The following is a 22,589-nucleotide window of genomic DNA, read 5'->3' as shown; positions in this document are numbered from 1 at the left end:
GTAGCACTGAAACATAGCATGTTTCACATTTACAGATCTAGTGCGGTGCATGATGAACATGGCATTAGATTTTAAGTCTGCCTCTAGAAGTTTAGCAGTACTCCGTGGCTTCAGTATAAGCTTAACCGTGGTGCGCTTTAGTTCAATGCTATGTTTCATGTTTCATGTGCAGAGTTGCAGCCGTACGCACCACTTTTCTCTACTTGGTGAAATACTACCCTGTAATGTCACTGCCTAGTAGCACACTTTGCTTGTGATTCACAATACATACCTAAAGTCATTTTACTGTACGTAATGATCGCTTCGAATTATCGAATTATTTTCCTTCAACTTAACCACAGGCATCATTAGAATTCAAAGCACATATGCATTCACAGTTCACAAGTACTTTTTACCACAAATAACACCATTAAAGGACACGGCGCAATAAATACGTGTGAGAAAAAGCCTCCAAATTCAGTTAGACGCCGTGAAAGCTCAGAGCAATAACGTTCACACAATACACGGAGGTGGCAAATGAAATCCAGAAAGTATTTGGAAGTTGAAATATATTGCCTGTCACAAAGTTCGGAAATGATTCGCCTTTTTAGCATTTCTTAACCATGACCTCAGCCAGAAAAGCAATTGCACAACCTGCTACAGGAAGCGGACCTAGAAATAGCGCGAGACCAAGAATACAGACTTGACTTCGATATGAACGAATACACTTGCGCCCGGTACGTCTCAAACGCAAACAGCTCGATAGACGCTTCAAATTTTACGCACTTCAAACGGGCTTGCAGCAATGTTTCTAAATACTAAGAGCAAAGCGAGCTCAGCTGCTTCCTTTACAGTATCGCTCTCCGCCCACGTCATGACCATACCCCCCCCCCCCCCCTCCACAGGCGCAATCACCGAGAAAAAATGGCAGTTGCATTATAACCAACACCAGTTGCAATCGCTGGAGAGTTGCAAGAACACGCATAACTAGCAACGAGGTTTCACTGCTGATCGAAACGGGAACACGAATAGCACACTGCATGCACAAGACACGAAACGATCGGGCAATACGCCGACGACCGCTCTGTAGCGTACGTCTTATTGGATCACTGGTGAGCGAGCAGTGCGAATGCCCTCAATGAACAGCGGAGGTCTCCCGATGGCTCCGGGCAGTGTCGCAGTAGACGAAAAGTGCTTGCTATCATTGCCGCTGAGCGCGTTCAAATCCGCGAACGCGCTAGTTTTTTACAATGAATTCTACCTTGAGATACGAGTGAACGGCCTCAACGTCAGCCTGTGAGCCCCAGCAAATACAAAACGCCTACGTCGCACCTCAAATGGTACGCCGCGGCCCGCTGCTGCCGCCTGGTTTGTAAACAGCAACTACGACGCCGTTGCTTAGATGCGCCCTGACAAACACGCCTCCCGATCGAGAAAAACCACGTGATTTCCTCCACACTTGATGATGATGCTAGGTTTTTATGGCGCAAGGGCACCTAAGGCCAAAGAGGGCCGAGCACGAGGTTTGGTTCTCTCTGGCTTTGGCCTCCACACTTGCTCTGACTTTTCTCCCAGGGTGTTTAGGGACAGGACTGGGGGAAGGAAAAAGCTTTCCTTCCTCTACGGGGCAGGGCCTCTCCTGAGGGTCTCTTCCTAGATGGACCAGGACGATAGCGAAGAGAACGTGAGGAGGAGTGTGGAGAAGGAGGGAACGGCGTAAGCGCGAGAGTAGAGAAGAGCGCGCCAGTCGTTCCCCCGAGGTGAGGCCAATCGGCGCCGGAACGCTTTGCAAAGCTGCTGCAAGTCAAAACCCGGAGCCGCCTCCGTTCAGCCCTGCGTGTTGCGTGTTGGTACCTACGGTACCAGTACCGCAGCAGCTTCTCCAAAAAATCACATTACCGAGAAGCGTAATCGTCGTCTAATATTTTAAATGTTTAGCATAGGTCGGCCTATATATACCGCGTATCTAAGAGCTGTGGAGTGACACAGATGGCAACGCAAAAAACTCTGGCAGTTGCCGAATTGCAAGACTGTCAAAAGGTGGCGGAACGAGCTGAAGTGAATAGCTTGTCTAGGCTCGAGAGAATAGAGAGCTTCCGCTGCTTAGTGCGTGTCGCGCCGATGGCGGTTGTTGGCAACTCCAACGCTGACGCCTCTGACCTGATAAGCTTGTCGATGGTTCACTTTAAGTAAACACAACAAACATGCGTTCGTCACTCAGTTGAAACTTAGGCCGGACAGGGAGAAGACAAACTGCAATAAGGAAAATTTTTAATCCAGAGCAAAACAAAATTATGAATAACGTTACAGTGCGTCGGTGCCAAAAAGGCAATATAAAGTTTCAACTTAATGCACAGAAAGCATCATTCCAGCATCTAAATGGACTCTGGGAAGTTAGCCGAAAACATCAGGTCGCTGTGGAAACCCGCCGTGTCGCGCTGGGGTTTAGTCCCGGCACAGCACGTCTCGCTAACGGCCCATGTCAGACGGGAGCCTGGTTGCGCCCACCATCAAGAGGCGCAACTTCCCGAAAATGTTGCCCTTCTCGACAAAATCTTTCAGCCCACCAGTGGCGGCCGCGACCACGTGGACTCCCAGGGACAGTCGGCGCCTGCAGCTGCTACTGCTGATCCACCGACGTGCACCGCAGACGGCAGCTGCATTCTGCATGGAGTCGAGGGCACACTTGTGCACGCACAGTACTCTCGAGAGGGGCGTCGGAGATGGAGTCAGTGGTGGAAGAACATGAGCCCACTTGTTCGCTCGGCTCTTGAAGTTGTGGCCTACCAGGGTACGCAGTGCCTGGTGCGCGTGTGGCGACGCTGTACCGGACCCTCTCTTGGCACCAGCCATGGAGTCTCCGCTGCCGAAAGCTGTCTTGACTTCTGCGATCCAGACGGGCATGGACGTGTCGAACTAAGTTCGCAGTAGGTTTGGTCGCAGCTTACCCCGTGTCAACAAGAATACTGTAGTCCTTGCAATGACGATGCTCGCAGAGATGCCACAGCCGGCCACGTCAGCTAGCAGCGATCGCACTATGGCTGCCGACCTGTGGGCACATCACGTGCGACGGAAGCGTTTGCACTATATCAAGGACCTTTTAGTCAAGAAACGCAGGCCATTTATTTTGTTTCTAGTTGTTTTTTAAAACATGACTGTAATTACTTTCTTTACGCTGTCATGCCACTTGGAAGAATGCGTGGTGGTACATTCTGTCTTCTTTCAGGATATTTTCACTAGGCAGTTCGGGTTCTAGAGACTGGACCCATGGTTGGTGACGCCCACGCGCGGTGAGAATACCTCCAAAGATACGGCTACCGTTTTCACAGCATGTGTGTCGATGCAAGTAAGTCGGATGATTCGATTGCCTCCGTGGCACTTTTCAGCATCTAAAGTTCTCCTCTTTTCGTTACTCTGCTCTGCGCAAATAATATTAGGTACAATTAATAAACGTTATCATCATCATCATTATTGCGTTGCAACATTTCAACGTTTCTTTACCAACGGTTAGAGAGAGAGGGAGAGAGAGAAAACTTTTATTTATGTGATTAAATCTGTGTAGAAATGGCGGAAAGCTTGTGATAATCGGCGCAAATTTCCGAATCACATATTGGCCATGTGGGCGTGGAATGAATGGAATAGGTTTGCAAAGATTTTTATTAACAATCAGTCGTGTAGTAAAGTTCTAGTAGTATAGTACACTGTAGTATAGCGTAGCATAGCCGTATAGTTTCATGCTTTTAAGCAAGACATCGCGAACACTTGCACCCTGTAAGCGTGAAAACTATAATCGTCAGTCTGAATAAAAGCCACTTGACCAACCTCTACTAACACTGTCTCCTTCTCCAAACGTGCGATATGGATATGCTTTTCGAGCATACTGCCTTTAATTCCACAGACTTGGTGCCGCGCTAATAAATTTAATGCCACAAGTTGCGGACCAGACCAAAGAACCTTGGCAAATAACTTTTAATCCACGTTGCATAACGACGTCGGCGGATACCCTTTAACAGTTTTGATTATATAAAGGCACTCAGGAACACAAAAACATTAGGAAAAGCAAAATGACTACACTTTCCTTTCCGTGCCGATATCAAAACTTCTTCAGGCATACGATTTCATGGAGCACCATCCACCTGGAGCTCTGCTGTAGAAGAAAGTAACAAGACGCGCGAGGCGAGACAAAACTGGTCGTTTCCAGACCTTCGCGCATGCAGGCACGAATCTGAGAGAGGGCCCGAGCCCCGAAATATAACTCATCCTCCCTCGCTCCTCCGATATGATACAAGCAAGAAGCTTGGGCCCCTCTCGAAAACAATTCCTGGCTACGCGCCACCCTCCGCAGCTAGCTTTTGACAGCGTGAGAACACCGCACTCGGAAAGCCTTCACCCCGTGCTCGTACTTACTTGCCACTGCAGCACAACGAAAATATGCCCACGTAGGGCGGCGAGCGGTGGAAGGAGCTCCTAAGGCGCCTGCGTCATCTTTCGAGCAGTTCCGATAGTTGACGACAAAAGTTCTGCATGTGCTCAACACCTACTGCACTATGCCGTATGTCGGGTCGGTCAGTTGCCATACCTGCGTTTTCTACTGCTGGCGTTCGTTCTGTCCTTATGTGGGGTACGCAGAGCCCAAGGGCAGTGAGAGATCTTATGCGCAGTCTCGCCTTTTAGAGCGCAGCTTCTAAGCAAAAGTTTCTGCGTTTAGCGGTGTGCCTCGGCGTAACGAGCAAACGAGCGCTTCGGAGGATAAAAGAGAGAGAACGCAGGGCGCAGCGGAGGACGAAAGACTACAATTGCGAAAAGAGTGTGAGGAGGAAAGAGGAGGAGGAGGGAATGGTCACTGGCTGTAGAGAAGAGAAGTGCGCGCCGCCGCCTGCTCGCCCATTACGTGATCAATAAGATCCGCAGATAGCGCCACTATCAGACGGTTGGCAACTATGGAGCTTGTGCCGAGTGCTACCCCCTCTCTCTGGCTACGGTCGACGCGAACTTGTCGCGAGGAGGAGAGCAGAAAGGGAGGGAACGGCAGTAGCGTGAAGAGTAAGCAAGAGCGCGCTAGAGTACTGCGTCCGCATAGGGTCACCTACAGTACCAGTACCGCAGCAGCTGCGCTTACAAAATCATATTTCCGAGAAGCGTAATCATCGGCTCATGCAGCATAAAGGTCAGCATAGGTGCGCCTAAAAATTCCTCATTTGTAACAGCTGCAGAGAGACACAGGTGGCGACGTGAAAACTTAGGCATCTACCAAAATGAAAGACTCAAAACGTGGCGGGACGAGTTCAAATGAATAGCTCGCCTAGGCATGATAAAATTCAGAGCTTTCACCTGCTTAGTGCGTGTAGCGGCGATGGCGGTTGTTGGCAACTACAATGCTGACACCTGAGACCTGATATGCTAGGGCATGGTTCACTGTAAGGAACTACAAGTTTGCGTTCGTCACTAAGTCCAAATTCTAAATGGGCGGCCAGGGAGAGGAAACTGCAAAGAGGAAAATTTGTATTCCTCAAGAAACGCTTACGAAACTTGCTGTAGTTTGTCGCTGCCAAAATAAACATCTAAAGCGTCAACTAAATGCACAAAAAGTTCCGTGCAAGCATCTGGATGGCATCCAGGAAGTTGGCCGAAAGCATCATGTCGCTGTGCAAACCGGCCGCGTCATCCACTGATTTAATCCACGCACAGGACGTCTTGCTAAAGGCCCATACAAGACGTGAGCCTGGTTCTGCCCACCATCGAGAAGCGCAACTTCCCGAAAATGTTGCCCTTCTCGGCCAAATCTTTCAGCCTCCTGGTGGTGGCCGCGATTACGTGGGCTTCCAGGGAGAGTCAGCGCCTGCAGTTGCAGCAGCTGCTGCTGATCCACCAACGTGCCACCGTAGACGTCAGCTGCATTCGGGATGGAGTCGAGGGCACAGTTGTGCGCGTAATGCACTCTCGAGAGGGGCGTCGGAGATGGACTCAGTGGTCGAAAAACGTGCACCGACTTGTTCGTCCGGCTCTTGGAGTTCTGGCCTACCAGCGTACGCAGTCCCTGCTGCGTGCATGCCGACGCTGCGCCGGACCCTGTCTTGGCACCAGCCATGGAGTCTCTACGAGCGACAGCTGCCTTGACGGCTGCGGTCCAGGGGGGCATGGACACAGCGAAGTGAGCTCGCAGTAGATTTGGTCACAGCAGACTTCACGTCAACAAGAATATTGTCGTCGTTGCAATGGCGATGTTCGCGGAGATGTCATATCCATCCACGTAAGCTGGGAGCGATCGCAATAGGGCTACCGACTCCAGGGGCACTACACGTGCGCCGAAATTGTTTCTATTGTGGCAAGCAGGGATTAGGCCTGAAATCCAGGACCACTTATTTTATTGTTAATTATTCAATAAAATGTGATTATAACTACTTGAAACAAACTGTGGTCGAGCGTTCTTTGCCTTCTTTCGGCATTTTTCTTTCAGGCACTACGGTTTCTCGAGAGTGGACCCAGCGTTGGTGGTGCCCATGCGAGTTTAGAATACCTGAAAAAGACGCAGTTATCGTCGAGTATGCGCGGGCAACATTTGTGTCGAAGTTAGAAGCCCAGGTGGTCATATTTCCTTCCTCGTGCTGTTCAGCGCACCAATTATTGCATCTGAAGTTCTCTTTTCTTGACAGTGCTCGGCGAAAATTTCGCGTTAATTTCTTTTATAGTCATTTTAGCAGTGGCTACCATTTTGTGTTCAAAAGCACCCGAAGCTCATGACGATATGCAGCAAAAATTGTTAATGGCACGTTGCAGGTATTGTGTTAAAACGTTGCCATAAGAAGGCAAATGACCACGAGTGCGAGTGTCGTGCAAATTCAGAAACATTTCTGTAGGTCTGCAGCGAAGAATTTTCATTTTTAAAATATCCTTGAGCATTCTTAACTTCAAAAGACAGTTTCAACATTACAGGCTCTTCCGGTATCGAGAACTATGTGTGCCTCCTGGAATACGGGCAAAGCTATACGATAAAGTATGACACGCTACTCCTGAATTTTTAAAGATTTTTTTTTTCAGACACATCTGGTGCGAAACGACACTGTACGTCGTTGACTCATTCTGGGATCAAAGAGTGGTGCCGGATAGTTAATCCAATATTTTGCTCGTTTGTGGGACCCGTACAAGATGACCCTGACGAAGAGCGCAATGAGTGTACTCCCTCTCTTCGATTCACACAACCGCAGCGGTGGCCAAGTGGTTGAGCATCCGCCTCGCATGCGGGAGGTGCGGGGTTCGATCTCCAGTGCCGCCGGGTACCCACCGGTGATACAATGGGTACAAGCTTTCCCCTGGTCTGGTGCTCGGCTTATTTAAGGTGAAATGCTTGGGAAATGGGTTTTCGACCCCACCTTGAGAATTTGAAAAATACCTTGTGAAATGGCGCTCTTTGGCCATAGATGCCCTTGCGCCATAAAAATCCATCATCATCATCGATTCACACAACTGAGGTGTGCGCTTAGGTAGGTTAGTATGCGTGAATTAAGGAAGGTCAGAAAAGAAAAAAAGATGCTCAAATCACTGATTTGCAACTGGAGAATAATTGAAACCGACGCACATATCCGCATGATTTATGGCAGTCAAATGAACAGCGTGAAAATTGGGATTAGAAACCACGAACAACTGGTTCAGCCTGTACTTCCGCCAGCAAAAATTCGAAGTTGTTAAATTCGAAGTCGTTATATTTATATTCGAACAATCAACACTATTTTCAAATTAACGGCACAGCCATGGGTTCAAGGATGGTCCCCACCTACGCCAATATCTTCATGCAGAGTATTGAATCTAAATTTCTGAAAGATTACCCCATTAAGCCCACCCTATACAAACGCTGCTTGGATGACATCTTTTTAATATGGACTTACAGAGAGCAAGAACTCATGCCTTTTATTGAAAACTTAAACCTCGTCAACACCAACACATCTTCCATCGTCCATATCGTCCACCCCAACATACCAAAAGATGGAAGAGACAAAAGCTAAACAAGAAACTCAAAAAGAAAATAGCGGACATCCCTAAACAAACGGAGGAATACGCGACGCAGCTGGCCAGACAAGGGTGGCCACAGTTTAGCAACTCGCTAAACGGTACCCTCAGCAGGGCCAAAACGTGGCGCATCCTCAAGGCCCTAATGGACCCCAGCAAGAACAAATCGGAGAGCGGCAAATCGATCCAAAGACTGGTCCACCAGTACGAAGGCTCTGACGAGCAGCTCCTGAAAGAAGTCCGAGAAAAGTGCTACGGGAAAGATCAAATCGAAGGCTACGAAGGGGAATACCTCGGCGAGGAAAATCCGAACATGGACAAACCAATCACGAGAGAGGAAGTTACCGAGGCCGTGAGAGCGGCCACGAAGAACACGGCGGCGGGAGCGGACAAGATTCTAAACTCGCTCATAAGAAATTTAAGCGACGAGGCAATCGACAAGCTGACATCGTACCTCAACACGCTTTGGCAAGAGGGGAAGGTCCCGGCGGAATGGAAACACGCCGTTGTGATCATGATACTCAAGCCGGGCAAGAAACTACAAATCGAGAACCTCAGGCCAATTTCGCTCACGTCGTGCCTGGGAAAACGGTACGAGAGAGTAGTCACCAAAAGAATCCAGCAACACCTGGAGAATGGAAGATGGTACCCCGACAGCATGTACGGCTTCAGGGCGAACCTCTCGACGCAGGACGTCCTCCTACAATTAAAAGAAGAGGTACTCGACACAATGCGTAAGGCGGGCGAAAACGTTGTGATGGCGCTCGACATCAAAGGCGCCTTCGACAACGTCAGCCACGCGGCCATAATGGAAGTCCTCAACAACACCAACTGTGTAAGGAAAGTACACGACTAGGTCAAGGACTTCCTAACCAACAGAACGGCTACGGTAGGGCTGGGGGCGCTAAAAAGCGACACCTTCACCACCCCGTGCAAAGGCACACCCCAAGGCTCCGTGATATCCCCACACTCCCTTGTGACACCTCCAGCCGTGGAATGCTTCCCCAGATGCAGCATTATTCACGGGACATGGCCCGCTTAACTCTGGTGTATGGGTTTCACCACACTGGAATCCCTGACCGTAACGGACCCACAGATAATGGCACGTTTCAACTGGGAATCTGTGCAGGAATTTCAGCAGCTGTTTCCTTCTCACTGGACGAAAAATGCCTTACTGATCCGGACTCTTAGATTTGGAAGTTCGTTAAAGCTATGCTGATCAGTTTTTGCCTTCTTTTAATGGTTCATAAGAGTGGTGGTCACATGTGCTGACATTAAATGTGCATTAACAGCAGAAAAAAACAACTCTACTCTGTCAAAATTCTGGAAAATTTTTAACCGGAACACTCTGCATGCTTTCAGGGGCTTCATACACTGCTCATTGTACTGCGAAGAATATTTCAGGCTTTCAAGAAGGAACCCTTGAACAAGAGGGCTGACAAAGGTTGGTTTTCTCCTCAGTGAGAAGCACTGCCTTTTACTGCCTTTCCAATGAAGGCAAACTCTGGCATTCCTTTCGACAGCAGCATCAATGCCGCGGGACAAGCACCAAGCGATTTCCACAAAAAGTAACAGCTTTTGATAACCTCGTCATCACAGCTCGAACCGTAAACTAGCTTCTATTTGTTTGTCTCTGCAATAGCCTACAAGATTGACGAGGCCTGAGAGCAAGGTTTACAGGTCGATTTTGATGCCACGCTATGGTGGCGTGGAACCTCGCATCAGCGTACTGAAAGTGCATGAATACTGCACAATACTATGACTACGGCTTATTCCACAGAAAATACTTTTGAACGTAGCTGCGTCTATTCATATGCACCAGCCCAAATTTAATGAGGAGTGTGGCAACCTCTACAGAAGCAACCAGTATATGCATTGCTCACATAATTGAAGGCAAGAAAGAGACAGCTAAAACAGACAGGCTCCCATGCCTAATACTCGTTAGAAGCAAAAATATGTCATGCCAATGAGAACGGACCATGTGCTGGACACTCACAGTGCCATTAAAACTCATGCCAGACCGCGGCGTTGATTTCAGTCCGTCCATTTCCCAGACTTGGCCACTTTCTTGATGGTATCTCTCAAAATCTCCGATCTTTTCAGGTAAACGAAATTCCTTTGACAATTCTAGATTGCTAAACACCCTTTAAAACCGTCACAGCCCTTCAAAGAAATACAGTAGGACGTTCCTGTTCTGTTCTTGGTTCGTGTAATGTGCCGTTTCACAAATCCAAAGAATATGCGTGTTGTGCGAATTTTTTTCACAACACAAATCCTGGATAACTTTTTGAAACGATTCCCTGGTATACATGTCCATAATTTTGCCAAATTCTGACCATACGATGCATTCAGAGACCATGAGAAAATGCCAGCCAAGCTAGTCATCATTTTTGGATGCTTTGCCCAAATGCACTCGAGTACTGCGAAAAAGAGGCCGTTGCTGCTCTGCACAAAGGCAAGAAGACAAAGCTTATTAAGAGCATTTGCGGATCTTCCACAATGCAGAAGTGTAACGGGACAAAGTATGTGAAAACGCTAAGAAATAGTTGACGGACTGGACGTGCCATGAAACTTCAACCCCACGGAAAACGAAAATATGGAAACAACTTGCAAGCACTAGAAAAGGAACTTTCCGAAATTTGTACCAGCACATTTACAAATGTTTTAATAAAGTGAAAGGGAAGTGCGTATAAATGCCGGGGACTTGGAAATGGCGCAAAACCTGGGCATAGAGACAATCACGTGCAGACCAGCAAACAAATTTTTTTGAAGGTGCTAATTCAAGCTTGTTGCTAAAACACTGCCTTCATAACGTCAAAACAAAAAGAAAGAGGGGAAAAGGGAGAGGGGGCGAGACAAAAATATAAAAAGGAAGGTGGCAAAAATCTTTGCTTTAAAAATCCAAAAGGCCTTGTCTCGTACCATTTGAAGATGCTATCATGTCAGGTTTTCGCATTCATTGCAAAAATGTGTGCAATCACCTTGAAGTGGGTGTGTAGCAGACTAGCCAAAAATTAAATTACTGTAATTAAATCACTGTAACTAAATTACTTTTCTCGGTAATTTATACTGTAATTCATTACTTAAAAGCAGTAATTTCACGGAAAAGTAATCAATTACTATCGATATTACTTTTGCTGCTCACCGAGTCCATGCTTCTCCACGTATCTGCCATGCTTTGGCCTCGCGTTTGCTGAGATGAGCATATACAAAGAAAAGATGCAGTTTATGGGGGTTAAACGTCCCAAATCAATCGACTCGGGCTATGAGGGACGCCGTAGTGAAGGGCTCCGGGAATTTTGATCACCTGTGGTTCATTAACGTGCACTGACATCGCACAGCACACGGGCCTACAGCATTTCACCTCCACCGAAATGAGACTGCTGCGGCCGGGATCAAACCAGAGTCTTTGGGGTCAGCAGCCGAGCACCATGTAACCAATGAGCCACCGCGGCGACTCCCAAAGCAAGAATAAACTACGGAGGGCACTAGAGACAACTTCCATGCTTTGAAGGCGAAAAACATTCACTTTTTAATTTATATTGTTTCCTTCCTTTCTAGTGACACACCTACTCATTAGCATACAGTCATAGGGCAACTCATACATTAAATGAATCATTACTCGCCTCGAAGCAAAGCGATCGCTTCGCAATCTGAAGGCCCTTGGTTCAATTCTATGCCCCCTAGGAAGAAATTTTTCTCTTTGCTGATGATCTCACTGGGTTGTCGCCCACCTTTCCTTGACATCGACAACGACGCCGAGTATTGACGTTAATGTGCCACTTCAGGCTTTTGCCTTGAAAGCGCACAACCAGTAATAGCCAGCACCCCAGGGAAGCGGCGCACGCGGACGAGAGGTGATGTGCACGCAGGCGTCAGCACTGCTTTGGTGAAAGGTCTGCATATCAGTCACAGGACTGCTACGCATCTTCCTGCACTGCATACGGTCTGGCACACAAACGCACTGCATGACCAGCAGAAGAGATTCATGACCAAGGCATGCCATATGACACCTTCGCACAGACGCACTGCGAGTGCTTGAGCAAGTACTTTGACGTCGCCACAGTGAGAAGAAGTCTCAGCTGACACGTCTATGAGAGTTGGTCATGAGTTGTCGGTTTTTTGTTGCCTCATTTGAGGCCCTATTGCTAATTCAAGGGCAACACAGGCAACAGCGCCCCAGCGACATGCAGTTTATATCCACCAACTTGCCTCCAGAACAAATCAATTGAACATCAGCAGAATTGGCAGCTTCTCTGGGCCCCTGTGCACTTCTGGGATGATGCGTGTATAAGCAGTCAATGTAATCACGCTGTAAACGCGGAGGACAAATTCTTCTAAATCAGAATGGTGGACCATATTACACATTGAATGATGTACTTCTGATTGAAGAATGATATGAAAGAGACCTCATCTACATCAGCAAAGCGGCTGTTCAAATCGACTAAATAGGGCCAAATTTCCGACGCCCATTTTCAAGCACAGTGGCATTGCAAACAAAAAACTGTGGAAATATTGCACAAACTATGACCAATGCGCAACATTTTAGCATCAAAACTAAGAATTAATTTTCATTACTTAAGGCAGGTAATTGTAATGCCATGTCATTACTTTCTTGAGAGCAGTAATTTTCAATATAATTTATTTCCTTCTGTGAGATTTCTTGGAAAGAAATAATAATGAAATTTAATTACTTTTCAACAGTAATTTTGCCATGTATGGCGTGTGGTCAGCGGCTGCCTAGGAAACTTTTCAGTGTCCTTAGGTTCTTACGCAAATGATGATGCACCACCCAGTTTCCTACATGTGACAATTTCCATAAGAAAAAGGAATATTGTGACGAAAATGACAAAGCTGGCGGTGGTGCGGTACAGAGCACTCTCTACAGAGAACTCGGCCATTCCCTCCATGCAAATCACATCTCTGCCATCGTTCATCGCGCCTCACTCTTTGGCCAGCCAACACGTAACAATATTACACACCACACACATGGAGGGAATGGCCAAGAGCATTTCCCATTTGGTTTTCTTCATATTAAATGAGTATAGGCACATGCTTTTAGTGGCATGTTTTCTTCTCTATAATGATGCGGAAAATACTACTACGCATGAATCACCATGTGATATTTGCCCACGGCCACTAAATAATTTATAATTGAATCCTTCTGTCATGCTGTTTCGGATAAACAGCCAAAAAATGGCTGCGACGTGAAAGAGTACTTTTGTGTCACGTGAGGCATTTAAAAACGCCCATATAATCGCTGCTTTATCGTTATAATTTACTGCAGTGCTGAAGCCAGCCTTTCTAAAGAGCCGGAATGACAACTAATGTGTTAGAAGCGATTATATTGCAGTCTTTTTATGCATCACGTGACCTGTAGGCACACGTTGGCGTCACAGTCCTTATTCGGCTGCTGAAACTGAGACCGAAACAGCACGAGAAAGAAATGCGATTATAAATTATTTAGTGGTTATAGGAGAATACCATGTGTTAATCCATGTATAACAACGCCCTAAGCATCATTACAAACAAAAAACAAGCACCCGAAAGTTAGGGGTCTATACTCCTTTAATTCTTTAAACCCACTGCCACCCACCATTCTGCTCACTGATCTTGCTTTGCAGTTCATCTCCTGAGCGACTTAGCGATATCACCTGCGAATCGCAGATTACTAAGGTGTTCTCCATTAACCCTTATCCCCAACTGTTCTCAATCCAGGCCTCGGAATAGAGCAGGTATTCTTAAATATCTCCTGTTTACAGGAGGAATTTTGTTGCAGAGAAGGCATTGTGCAGAGTCTTTTTTTTTTGCATGATTGGTGATGTATTAGACACTGCAGTCCAAGACTTCTTCACCACAATTTGATATTGACACTGTTACTTCCATCAAACGCAGAACACCATCCAATGAAAGTAACGCCTACATGGAAGCTGAAGACAGCTAAACCCGTACTGTTGGAAAAAACTGCATGCGTGCTAGACACTTGCTTGTTCATTCAAATACGGCCTAATAGAGCAGCTGGGACCCGGGACCCGGGACCTGGATTATGTGCCTTCGAGGCTACGCTAGTAGCCATGCGATTAAAAGGTTTCACCTGCGCTTTCTTTGAAATGCCTCAGGCATCATATTTTACCAGGTCAACGGATATACTGAGGCTGCTTTCAGTTTGGGCATATTGTTACGTGGCGACCGGCCGAATAATAAGCGGCGATGAATGATGCAAGCGAAGTGATTTTAATGGCCTCTCGCCTACAACGCGACATTTTCGTTCCCGCACCACTGCCAACTTCGTCATCTTTGTGGCAATATTGCCACTTTGCACATAGTTTTTTCCGCAGTGCCGCGAGGTGCGCCTTAACGAGGTTTTACTGTATAGGGTCGTCTACTCCTAGAATGTCACTCCGTGCTGCCGACGCTCCGCGGGGCGCCGTAGAAACTAGCGCAGGAGCAGTGAGAGCTGTATGCGGGGCTTCGCGCATCGTCTGCTACAGTGCGCCCTGTATTGCGGTGAAGTGGGCTTCAATTTTTGCGCTGCGTCCGGAAAACGCCGATCGGTGAAATGCTTCTGACTAACCAAAAGACTGCTGAGAAGCCTATCAGCTGCTTTTATCTTGCTGCAGCAACAGTAGCAATGTCTTCGGCTTGCCCGGTTAAGTTGAAACCCACAAATAAGAACACTTGGGAGAAAATGCGCGCCACGTAATAGTCGAAGCTTTCTACTACTGCAGCACCACTAGGATCAGCAAATATTTTAAATATTTGGCCTCTTGCTGAGCAGCGGGTAATAAATGCTATTTTAGCTTCCTACGGATTGAGGCAGACGGCCAGGTGGACTCATCGGCATTTGAAAACAATCCGTACGGATTACCAGGACCTCAATTCATCTTCGCATGGCTTTGAGTAGTTTCTAAACGGATATTTATTACGGATCACAGGTCGCCGTAGCATAGGAATGCCGCACTTTGCTCCCGCTAAGTTCAAAGTGTGGCTGGCGTATCGAGGCTGAACCTTTTGAATCAGGTATGTGGACAATTTAATAAGCCGTCTTTCAATCTACCACAAACCGTTTCATCAAGGCTTGCGGAGGAGCTCTAAAAGTGTAATCTTTTTCTCCGGTGTACCGTGACATTGCAACTTCCCGGCTGCGAAATTTCCACGACGAAGTTTACCTATAGACGGAAATGGTCAGGTCGCCCTGTTGTCTGCAGGTGAGTGCAACTGCTTTCTCCAGTCATTCGGCGATTAAGATTACAAGAACGTTGCTTTATCACAACTGCGACCTAAAATGTGATTTCCACCTGTCTAGACCGAGAGCACAGGTGCTTGTGTTCACTTTAATGGTTTCTGCTCGTGGGCTGCACTAAACCGAAATGTGAAGAGTGCCGGAGGACGAAAGGCGGCTAATTGTGGATCTTTGTCTTAGGGGATACTCGCAGCAACGAATCGCAAAGCATAATAATCGGGCAATTTATACAGTGAACAGAATATTTTAGGCGTAGTGGAATGAAGGCCGGCTTCAGGATGCCCCTAGGCAGCCTCGTCGCAGGGTGACAAAAGATGAAGAAGACAAAGCGGTAGTAGCTGCTGTGGCGGACAACCCAAAGACCTATGTACGGGAGCTGCAAGTGGAGCTATGCTTGGAGCATATTTCTGCCACTACAATCAAGTGCGGCCTTTACGAAGCTGGCCTAAAGAGAAGGACTTCTTCACAGAAGCCGGTCGTGCGTGCTGAAAGCAAAGCGAAACGCCTCCACTGTAGCAGACGACGCACGAATCCCCGCCTACGGCTCTCACTGCTACTGCGCAATAGTTTCTACGGCGCCCGCCAGAGGCGCCCCGCGGAACCCCGGGAGCACAGGGCGATATTCTAACCAAGATTGGACGACGCTGTACCTGTGAGTACTAAGGTTGCTGAATTTGATGCTCCGCAATGTGAAATCTGAACTGATTCATACACCTCCTGCAGTAAGGCCCATGAGCCAACTATAAAATTGAAGTTCTTATCTATTGCTATGCGATGCGTTCAGAACAGGTGCTGCCCTGGATGGTCTCACAGATAACTTTGACCACAATGGCAACACAGGCAGCAAAGGTTGCCTCCAAACTGTAGCTCTCCACCGTTCGCGGCATGTTTTCCGCTGCTCTACTGTCTTTTCCCACGGTGGCCCACTCATAACTCACCTCAGTTCTGACAGCGGGCCCAAACCAGGAAACAAGCCTTACGCAGGGCAGTTCGGATGGACTTTACGGCCATTCCACTGCTCTACTTACACCACTTCACTTCCGCTCAGCTCCATGGCGACATTCCTAACAGAGGTGAGGAAAGGAGGAAGTTGGAGCACCACGAAAGCCAAATGTACAACAAGGACGTAGGGCAGCGGCCTCGATTAAAGCTCTTGCCGTGAGCTCAAACAGCACAGATACTTCTGGTTGAGCTTACAACTTTGTCATGCCCGAGTTGACAGCTCACCAGCAGCACACACCGAAACAAATTTTTAATTACACATGTCAACAACGCCACATCTATTAAGATATAGAAGATGATGTTAAGCCATCTATGCTCTAACCAACCCAAATTCTTACCACTGTCAAGTAGATGTCCTCCGTTCTCTTCGGCAATACATCCAGATCATTTCTGTTCACAGCTATGGTAAATTGTCATTTTGACCTCTCAGATTTTCTCATCAAGAGACAGAAGGACAATTGGATAACTGTCTAGTTCTTGGAACAAAGTGCCATTAAGCAATCACTACAAGCTCTGGGCAAACACTCCCTGAAGAGGCCACCAAAAATCTTGCACCAAAGCTGCAAATTATACTGTTTGAAAGGATATTACGTTTTTTTTTATTTATTTGTACCTCAAAGGCCATAAGGGAGTACTACATGAGAGGTGGGCTGGCATGTATTAAAACCTCATGCCACAGAATTTTTCAGAAAAGGCAAACTGAAGAGCTAAACTATTCATCTACATCCTTGAGTCTTTTTTTCCTCCCATAATTCCTACTGCACTAGAAACCGTGTGTTGGTGCTTGAATCAGAACGCCACACACAGATATGCATGCAGCACGCATCCTTTGCCATCATAGCACCTTGCAAGATCATGCCAATGCCTCATTTGGGGGCAAGGAGTGCAAGTACACAGAACAGTAGCAACAAAACGCAAACACTAATGTTGTGTGAGTCACTCCTGTGCTCTGTCTTTTCGGCTGCATGTCTCAAGTTGAAGAACAACCCCCTCACCATTTTCCTCAAAAACTGAATCTACAACAAAGATCTACTCCTAACTTGTGAAAACAAAAGGACAAACATAGAAAGAAGAACATAAACATGTCTCGTCCTTGTCTTTTCACGTATTCTTCAATTATGGGAACTACTTCCTCATTCAGCTACCTGTCCTACATACATTTGTCTGTGGCTTCTCACCTCTCGCCACTGCTTGTGTCTAGGGGCACGAACTTTGCCAGTTTCACCGCAGGGGGCCCACTTTCAAAATTATAATTTGCTAGATCCGTGACATCCTAGTTGCTTTGTTCACTATACAGGCAGGCTTTGTTCATTTGGGGTCTGTAGGTGAAAGCAGTTCTCTTAATAGTGAATATTTCCACGTTTCCTTTTTGTTTCCTCTTTATACGTAATGGCTAGGACAAAAAACTGTCGCCCACCCAATGCAAAGGAAATAGTCACATAATCATAATCAGCCGCCGCGGTGGCTGAATGGGTACGGCTCTCGGCTGCTGGCCCGAAAGACGCGGGTTCGACCCCGGCCGCGGCGGTCGAATTTCGATGGAGGCGAAATTCTAGGTGCCCGTGTACATTGCGATGTCAGCGCACGTTAAAGGGGCATAGAGACCTAATTTTGGTGGCATATTTTCTTCTTTATAATGATACAGAAGACACTACTATGCATGAATCACCATTTGGTATTCGCCTACGACCGCTAAATAATTTATAATCGAATGTTTCTCTCATACTGTTCAGGTTTCAACAGCCGAATGAGAGCTGTGACGTCAAAGAGAGGTTTTAGGTCATAAAAGGCACAGAAAAATTTTGATATAATTGCTGGTTTATAATTTTAATTTACTGCAGTGCTGAAGCCAGCCTTACTCAAGAGAAGGAATGACAACAAATGTAGAAGCACCAATTATATTGGAGTGTTTCACACCTCACATGAACTACAACCTCTCTTTGAGGTCATAGTCATCATTCAGCTGTTGAAATTGATGCTTAAATAGCGCGAGAAAGAAATTCAGTTATAAATTATTTAGCAGCCATAGGAGCATACCACGTGGTAATCAGTGTATAATAATTCCTTACGCCTCATTACAAAAAAGATTGGTTTGGTTTATGGGGGTTTAACGTCCCGAAGCGACTAAGGCTATGAGGGACTCCGTAGTGAAGGGCTCCGGAAATTTCGCTCACCTGGGGTTCTTTAACTTGCACTGACATCGCACAGTACACGGGACTCTAGAATTTCGCCTCCATCGAAATTCGACCCCCGCGGCCGGGATCGAACCCATCTTTTTCGGGTCAGCAGCCGAGCGTCATAACCACTGAGCCACAGCAGTGACGTAATTACATTACAAAGAAGAAAACACGCACCCAAAAGTTAGGTGTCTATGCTCCCTTAAAGAACCCCAGGTGGTCAAAGTTTCCGGAACCCTTCACTACGGCGTCCCTCATATCCCGAGTTGCTTTGGGACATTAAACCCCTCTCCCCATAAACCATAACATTTCAGCAAATAACTGTCGTCATTTCATTAAGTACCTCGTGCCATACCTTCTCTGCTTCTTCGGCCTACACATGGAGGAAGTGAGTGACTGAGGGGTCGTAATGAAAGCTTAAGGGGTCAAGTCGAGTCGCATGGGCAGCATTTCAGCGCTAATTCATAAGTCGCCTGTGTGTATACATAAAACATTTTTTTTCTGTGAAACGACGATTTCTTAGAGCAGGTTGATGGTGAAACTTCATTGCGATATTCTGCTTGAAAATTCTTGCAAGAGTTTCAGGATTTTGGTGGCTGTTGGTGTCAGCGGCGTGCAGTTGGCTGCAATTTCGTGATGACAGCAAGACTATCAGACAATCGAGCCTGCACTCGACCATTCGTTTTGGAAGCGGGCAGTGCCAAGCTGCATTTCAACTGCCTGAACTGACCCTGCACGCTGCTGGCACCACCGCGGAACTTCACAGAACTAGTGCAGAGAGTGCAGCCAAATCAAAGAAACACATCATGACCAAAATCTTAACAAAGTGGTAGTTTGGGGGCAGAACCCGCGCGCTGTGTCGCGTAGTGATTAGTGAACTCGCTTCACACGCGGAAGAGTAGGGTTCGATTCCTGTTGAATGAAGAATTTGATTTTTATTTTAATTTAAATCACAGTTTGTTCCCGTGCAAACAAGCCGTGGTAGCAAGAAAAAGTAAAACGAAAACAAAACTGAAGTTTGTGCGGCGCCGTCTTGCTCCTGCCGTCAAAATATAATGGCCGGAACCTCCGTGCCACCTGCAGCGCCAATATGAATGGGCGTTTAGAGCACACCCGACGTTACTCTCCAAGCTCCTATCTGTGCTTTTAGCAGATGAGTCAGACAAACATGCCCTTCAAACAGTGCTGGGAACTGTTTCGTTCAGCTTGACGTCTGCGAGCTGCACAGTGTGCGTCATGCAGACGTGCACTTTCACTTTAGAACAACAGCCTGCGGGGCGAGTTGGTGCACGACTGAAAAAACAGCGTCGCAGTGAAGACAACGCAAGGAATAAAAAGACGACACATGCTCACACTACCAACTGTTTATTGGAAGAACAGGGGCGCATTTATAACCCACATTTACCGTATGCCACCGCTCTATCGCTCACAACCCAGTAACAAGTAATATGCAAATTACAAGATTAAAAACAAAGCGCAGAAGGCTTATCTACGATTCGCTTAAAGCCCTGGCTTATGTAAAGATTACACAAAGCACTAGGTTATAATAGAAATATAAACCAAACAAAATATTAGCAATAGCAGTGTCACTCAATCGCAGCAAAAGCAGTGCCATGAATTCGACGTACGCAAAAGCAGTCAAAACCTGAAACGTAAAAGAACAAAACCAAAATAAAACAACAAAAAGCAAACAAAATAATAAAAGCCACAACAACAGCCCCACCCAGAATTGGGAGTCGGACGCCGGAAAGGAAGAAAGAAGTCTTGGCGGCACAGCGACGTATTCATAAGAACGTTTCAAGATAGCAAATTCATTATGTCGCAGAGCTACATCTATATCACTAATGCATGTGATCCCCTTCTTTTTAATCATAAAGGCCACATCGTAATCACAAAAGTGGTGTCACATGGTAAGTGAAGGTTGTACATGTGCCCCTTTTCTTCCAATTACATTCCTCCTGAAACGGTAGGCAAATTTGCAATGTGGTCAAGTAAATTTGTGGTGTGGCGGCCTCCACCACTCGCCTACTTTTCGCACCGTCACTGCCGAGGTGATTGTAGTGTGCTTTCTTTGAGCTTGTGAAACAGGAAAGTAAATTTAGTGCTCACGTAACATGTACAAGGACTTGCAATGACTTCTTTGCGGTTTTATTAACCTGTGCCTCTTAACCATACTAGCCTTCCCGATGAGCCGGAATGCCAGCGACTGAACAAACAGCTATTGCAGTTTCTGTATGTCTTCGTGATCGCAAAATCATAGTCTGTTCACCCGGTACCTAGTTGATTACCACGTAGTTATCTATAGTTACCAATGTATGAGAAAATGCGAAACGCAGCAATTTTGTTCCTTCCCCCTTTGAAGATGAAGTTGTGGAGTTTTGGGGGCTCAAGCCGAATTAAAACAGCCTTTTTCCTTGCCTCCTATTGACTGTACACTGAAAGGAAATAAATAATATTTATGAACAACATTCTCGAGTTGAAAATAATTAACAATATCTACTTTAGCCGCGCTTTCTTCCATTTCTGCTGCACACATGTATGTACTCTCATTGTAGCCTGATGTGCGAAGGTGCTCTTATGTATTCATTACTGCAATATTTTTCTTCGTGCAGTTAAGTGTATAACTGCGCCCATGTTTTTGAATAAATTAAGCTATCCTTGTTGCATACGCTGCACTGCAGTTCGGCATAAGGCGCATTGATTGCACTTGTGAGTTCACTCATACTTCCACAGTGAATAGAACGAAGAGTGCCCACTTTGTCGATGACCTAGCCGTCCATTCTTCGCAATCATGCAGCTCGGGCATCCATCGGCTGACATATGTCTAACCGGTGACTGCAGGACCCTTGACAATGCAACGTTATCTGCACTGCGTGCAGTGTGCCGCCGCGAAGTCTGAGCTGATCCAGTTGTGCTTTACTTTCCGCCTTTCACAAGCTGAAAGAAACACTACAGTCACCTCACAGAGGAAAACTTCGTTCAGTGACACCGCACGTCTGCGTGACGCACTCTGTGCAGCTCGCAGACGTCAATCTCAACGAAACAATTCCCAGCACTGTTTGAATGGCGTGTTTCTCTTACTCATCTGCTGAAAGCATACATCTGAGCTTGGAGAGTAACGTCGGGTGTGTTCTAAACGCGCATTCAAAATTGGCGCTGCGTGGCACGGAGATTGCAGCCCTGAAGCCCTGGCAGCAACCAGACGACGCTGCACAAACTTCAGTTTCGGTTTCGGTTGACTTTTTTTTTTTTTGCTACCACGGCTTGTTTGCACGAAAACAAACTGTGATTTAAATTCGAATAAAAATAAAGAAAATTGTTCGTTCAGCGGGAATCTAACCCTAGTCTTCCGCGCGTGAAGCGAGTTCACTAACCTCTACGCTACGCAGCGTGCGAGTTCTACCGCCTCTAAAAAGGCACCTAGGGAAGGATAACGTTCGCAGCGATTTCCTAGCAGAAATTACCCTTATTTTTCCTCACTTTTCGGCTTTCGTTTGGCACACTATCTCCTAGTTCACTCTAATCTAGTAAACAAATAATAACACGGCTGAGTAATAGCGACGCGGAGTTTTATTATCAACTCCTTTGGTTAACAGCGAAAGCTATCGTGAACTTGTCGAGTTTTGAGCGAGAGTGACTACTGTTACCCAGCTGGTGACTCAGAATTGGAGCGCCGAGAGGATCGAATGCGAGACTGTGATGGTGGCTGTGGTAAAGTGAGTGCTGCAGCAATGCCTCCTGAAGAACATGCCTGAAGCGTCTCCTCGATTTCAATAGGCCCTGAGATTGCCTATATCATGCGCAGACTGGCCGCAAGGCGGCGCTAAAAGATTACCCTTAATTTCGGTTTCAATGACTGGGAGACTGTGATGCGCGGCGCTAGATCATGCTGTTTCATCGTTTTTGTCGGGATTTGAGCAACAAACTTTAGCTCGCTAACGACAAAAAACATGTTTTGGGATGTCTCAGCTTGCAGCAAATGTTTAAAAAGCCTAAGCTGACTTCCACATATTACTGAAAGAGGATCATCAGTTTCAATTTCGAAATCTAAAAGCGTGCTGTGCACCCCGTTCTATCATGCCGTAAGGACCTTTTATTTGCTGCATAAAAAGTAACTTTTGCACGGATTACAACAAAAGAAACGTGCTCGAAACATCCATATTGCAGCAACTGCTTGAATTGGC

Source organism: Amblyomma americanum, chromosome 1 (assembly GCF_052857255.1).
Source record: "Amblyomma americanum isolate KBUSLIRL-KWMA chromosome 1, ASM5285725v1, whole genome shotgun sequence".
Classification (NCBI taxonomy): domain Eukaryota; kingdom Metazoa; phylum Arthropoda; class Arachnida; order Ixodida; family Ixodidae; genus Amblyomma; species Amblyomma americanum.
This window is presented reverse-complemented; position numbering follows the sequence as displayed.